The 5,464-nt window shown below is 44.1% G+C and overlaps 1 long non-coding RNA gene across 1 annotated transcript; it reads left to right on the top strand.

The window, feature by feature from the left end:
* Positions 1-1,247: 1,247 nt before the first annotated feature.
* Positions 1,248-5,103, top strand: LOC143434780 (uncharacterized). Its single transcript, XR_013104537.1, has 3 exons — positions 1,248-3,090; positions 3,180-3,325; positions 3,573-5,103. It is a non-coding gene; the product is annotated as an uncharacterized LOC143434780 (long non-coding RNA).
* The last annotated feature ends 361 nt before the right edge of the window (positions 5,104-5,464 follow it).

Genomic DNA, 5,464 nt, shown 5'->3' with positions numbered 1-5,464 from the left:
GAGGCCAACTGATTAAAAGGAGAGATACACAAAAGCCCATAACTGAACTAAATCCTTGCCTGCTTTTGAATCACTCACAACCTCTTGTTTCTAATAGATGAGTGAAAGCCCCATTTGATAGCCCAGACCAGATCAGACGTGGGACAATGGGCCACTTCTGGTAGTTGGTGTATTTTGGGGAAAAACAAAACAAAACAATTTACATTGTTTTGTAAGCTGAAAAGTATTGTCCATTCTTCTATAACAGTAATTCTAAGAACTTGGAACATTTTTATGTAGTCAAAGTAAAGACAAATAACATCTTTCAATATTTCATACAAACAACATTTTGAAATAGAAAGGGATTTTCCCCATTCCATCTTTGTATTCAATTAAAAAAGCAAATAGGCGTTGTTTGGGGGGAAAAGTTTTGAGGTGAAATGTCTGTTTACATCATCTCTAATCTTTTTAAAACAAGTTCTCATTGAGGCGCCTAATTTAAAATCATCGGCTGCTAAATGATGTTGCTTCCCCCAATAGGGACCTGCTTTTTAATTTTAATGCAAAAGAAAACTGTTACACGGTTTTACATTCTCACACAAGAGGAGCTGCTGATATTTGTAAAATAACAAGAACTATCCCCACTTCACCCTTCACAAAATTCACTTTCCATGCAACCCCTGTGGGCGGGTATTGAGTTACAACTCAAATAGCGTTTCACAGACTAGGAATCCTTCTGTATACATCTAAGAGCTGAGACAGAGATAGTTGCTTTTTTCCTTTCCCCTTGAGCCTGAGCTTGGTCTCTCTGAAGCTGTGCTTTTCTTTGAGTTTTAGAGAAGGCCCTTTCAATGGAACCGGCCTGGGTAGGTGGGGGTGAGACAGAGGGCTGTCTGGCCCAGTGTTCTCACAGCCTTGACCAGACGAAGAAAGGCAAGCACGTGTGTGTGACTTTGGGGACTCCCCTGCCTAGATGAGATCCACTTGGGAGTAGGTCAGGAGCACACTAGGGCCACACTGAGGCTACCAGTAGGGCAGGCAGGAGGCAGATCCCTGACTACAGAAGCAGGCTGGGAACCAACAGCTGTGCTCCCAGGAACGCCTTCTTTTAAAGGATCATTTACAAGTGTCTTGCCTGGGACTGGCTGGCAGCTGCCTGCTCTTTCCAGCCTGTGGCCCCGCGGATGCCTCCCGGCTCCCACAGGGCAGAGTTCAGCCTGTTTGTACCAGACTGTTAGTGCCTTGTGCACAGCCTCACATGCAGGCTTGCTCACTGTCTCTGGTTCTCTGGAGCTCCTTGAGGAGTTCTCTGTGGGACTTTGTGGGTTCTTCCCCTGATCTATTTCTAAGGAGTCCTTCGTCAACACTGTCAGTAGCAAGTGAGTCTCCCGTTCAGCGTGGGAAGAAACGTTCGGGCGCCCCAATCCAGGCACATCCTCTCCATTTCTCCTCGCCCGCCTCTGCGACACGTCTGCTGCCACACATTGTCACTGATTGTGGGAAAGGGCCGCCAGCCTTTCCGCAGCTCCAGGCCGCCCTAATGAGGGAACAATCGTCCCGGCGGGGAGCAGGCGACCGGGTCAGCGCGCCCAGCACAATGCACCGACGCCTGCGCTCCGAGGTCCCCGCAGAAAAGGCGAGTCGCGGCCTGGGAGCCAGCGGCGTTTCTTCCAGATCACCTTGCTGGAACTTAGCAAAGCAGAAGTCAGGCGACAGGAACAATAGCCGGGTGCAAGGGTGATCCTGGAGGGAAGCCGAGCTTGGTTCCCGAGGTGCACATGATGAATAGAGCCCCGGCCTGTGTCATAGAGCCCCAAAGGCTCTATGGAGGGTCATGTTTGCCTGAAGGGTTGCAGCTCCATCCTGCCTAGCTGGGGCTGAAAAGACGCAAGAAGTCCAGCCTGGAGAAGGGCTCTCTCCCAGAAATCTTTCTTCTTTCTTGATTTTTTTTTTCTTTTAAGATATATTTTAGCTCAGATCCAGTATGGGCTAAGAGGAGAAAATGACAGTTGTGTCTACCCTGAAGGCAGACACATTTTTATCAGTCAAAATACCCTTTGAAACCCTGTAAGCCAGAACAGTATCTTAAGAGAAGCGAGCCCCCCCACACACACACACACATCCATATTTTCAACTTCAAAAAATTAAATGATACAGGGTTGTTCTTCCTGATTTTATTTAATATTGATAAAGTCTCCTCTTGACCCTGGACAGAGTCCAGAGGGTAGCAAGATTAGAGATGAGGCGTAAAGGGGAAAATTAACATGAAAACTTATTGAGTTTTAACCTGAAACTTTTAACGTAAAATTATTTGCTCCAATAAGACCAACACTACAGTCAGATACCTTGTTTTAAAAGCAGAACTCGGGAGGTTCAGCAGGCATGGCTGACAAACTCTTTGGATAATCACATGCTCCCTAAACTCAAGAATTTAAGTTAAAGGTGTCAGAAGAGTTTGTTACTCCACTCCAGCTGTTTATGTAACTCTTTTGGAGATCAGACTGGCCACTGGGAGAGCCAACCATCTGCTCAGAACAGGACAGGTGAGAAGACACTCCACCGGCTACGGAGTACTTAACATCACTAGCTGGATCTCCACTATTTCTAAATCGAATCTTAAAGTATACACAGAGTTCAACCCATTCTGCTGAAAATAAGAAGAAGCCCAGTATTATCAAAAACTTTCGACCCTAGTATTCCCTGGGCTGCTCAGGAAGCCCAGGCTGAACAGTGCACAGATCCCAGCTTAATGATGATACCCTACTCCCACCAATCGGAAGCTGAGAAACAAGAAATGGGCAGAAGGCAAGAGGCCAGGGTGATTCATTGATCCTCCTGCTCTCTGTAGGCCCTACTTTAACTGAGCAAAGGGAGCAGAGCAGCAAGGCCCTATCTTTTGGTGTGCATAAGGCACAAGGTCACAAAATAACTGGGGAAGAGGAAACAGTTCAAAGGGTTTGTCAAAGAAGGAGCCCAGTAATAGGACCAGAAAGGGAGTGGATGTGACTTGCCTTTTCTGTGGGATCATGGGGCTCAGGCCTCATAAATTGTGCTAGACGGGCTGACCTGGTCTCGTACTCCAAGCCAAGACTATTGGATACTGAGCTTAGGGTAAGTTGAGGACTTTATGTTTATTTAATTAACTTTCCCTATGGTTGTCTGAGCCGGGGTACATCTATTTTCTGACTTTTCCTACTAAGGGGTTGGAGTACCTTGAAATAAAAAAGAAAACAAAGCCAAGGTGTTGGTGACCTCCAAATGGGAATGCAGCTACACAGACCCACAAAATTAGATCAGTGCTCAGGCGGCTGTTCCCGAACGCTTGAGAAGAAAGCTTATTTCTGAGGTAAGTTGGATTGAGTTCCCTGTTAATCTGATTACCCCTGAACATGTGACTTGTTCCCTGCGGGTGGGTAATAATTGATAACTCCTTGGGCCAAAGAGTTACTGAAAAACCATTTGGAGGCTAAAAGAATGTGGTATATGTTCTAAATTAGGTCTGTAAATTAAGCCGAATGCCAACTTTGCTCACACCCTTCATGTTCTTTCCAACGATCCCTATGAAAAATCTTATGTCTCTATTATTTGAGTAGGAAGAGTAGCCCCAAGTCTCGTTCAAACTGAGGAACTACGCACAAACAGCATTCCAAGGATGATACCCTCTGCAAAGACAAAATGTCATTACCATGGAAATGAAGGAAGAGCTGGAACTCAGATAGTATCCTCCTAAATCTAGCCTATTGTTTTGTGCAAAGATAGTGCTGATTTTCAGAAACATGCCCTACCGCAGAATTCTCTAACTACTACCCAAAGCTCATGCTTAAAACAGTCCTGTCTGTGCCGTGAGAGAACACTGCAGAAGCCGTCCTACCATTCTGTTTGCCGACCACTGACAGCTGAAACATCCTTTTCTCTGACAATTCTTGTCATACTGCTTTATCATATTATTATTACTTGGAATCGCTTCAGGAAAAAGTTGGAGAGTCAAAAATAAACTTAAAGGATACATTGGAACTCACGTCCCCACATACTCTTAAACCCCAGCTTCTGAAGGTGTTGTAACTGAGTGGCGGTGGCCATGAATATTCTGCCAAGAGTAAAGGATTCCTGAACATGGAGAAGTCTAAGCTTATTTCAAAAACAGATGCAAAGTGAACCTGAGGTGTTTCTTGCAGTGCTCAGCTGCACTGCAGCCATGGTACTGAGCACACAGTGTGCACTTTGCGCCATGCATGCCAGCAAACCTTACACCCACAGTGGCTTCCTGAAACACCTGGGGCTCAGCAGCCAGACTATTGTATGCTATGAATTGAAGTGTTTAACTGTACATACAGAGTTTTCTGCTCGTGTATACATATAATGCTTTAATTATGGAAAACAGAGACTTTCCAATACTTTCTCTCCTATCGTTCCTCAGCATGAATGTCAAATTAGTACACCTTTGGATTGTACTGTGCTAGAATATTTGATTTTTAAAATTGCTGTTTGAGTTGCCGAGTTGGGTTGCATTCAAGAAAATTTCATTCGATGAATTTTGGCTTTAGATTAGGACAGAATTTCCAAAATGATCCCAAACCTGATACTGCCATATTTGACTATCTGTCTGTGAGAAACAGCATTCTCAGAACTGACAATCATAAACACAAGAGCAACCATATTTGAGAGCTCTGTGTTTGATTGAGAGATCCTGCCTCAATGAATAAAGTGGAAGAGTCATTGAGGGTAATTATCGACTTCAACCTCAGGCCTCCCCAGACATGTGCACACATATTTATATGCACCATACGCTTGCATGCACGTGCATACACACACGTGGAAACATGTATATGCATACATGTAAACTACATACTCATGAAAATAGAAAAATAAATACTTTAAAGCCAGAGCACTCCCTTCAAATTATTAGTATATCTTCTTCATCTCTCGACATTTAAATGCACACAAATTAAAATGTGTGGATTTCCTTTCCCACTGCCCATCCGCTAAGGAAGAAGACGAGACCCATATTTGGATTCTTCAATGATTCCATTCAGTTGTTCCATGGGAAACCCTGAATGACTTCTCTGTTTCCCATTTCCAAGTGTTTGGGATGGTACATTTAAAAAAAAGAAGGGGAAATACAATAAAATAAATTATTATTCTAACCTTGCATTATAAGCATGTCACGAGTTCTTAAAGAGTTGTTTGTGTAGTACGGGGGTAATAAGCTGAGATGTGTGGAAGAATGAAGGCCAGCCTGGAGGCCCTGCTGCTGGGAGTACTGAACAATATGTGCCCTCTGAGGAGTCTGCCCCTGCCTTTAGCTAACTATATGCCTTTGGGTAAGTCACTTAACCTTTCTAGGTCTCAGTTGACTCATGGACAAAATGGTGGTTATTATAATAACCCTCTTGCAGGTATTTTCGTGAATAACAATGATTACAAATGAATGCAAATCTTGTGTGTAGTAAGAATGACATACAAGTGCTGAGAAATAGAATAAGCC

Source organism: Arvicanthis niloticus, chromosome 17, assembly GCF_011762505.2.
Source record: "Arvicanthis niloticus isolate mArvNil1 chromosome 17, mArvNil1.pat.X, whole genome shotgun sequence".
In the NCBI taxonomy this organism is placed as follows: domain Eukaryota; kingdom Metazoa; phylum Chordata; class Mammalia; order Rodentia; family Muridae; genus Arvicanthis; species Arvicanthis niloticus.
The sequence above is the reverse complement of the archived record's forward strand: the minus strand, read 5'-3'. Positions and strand labels throughout refer to the sequence as shown.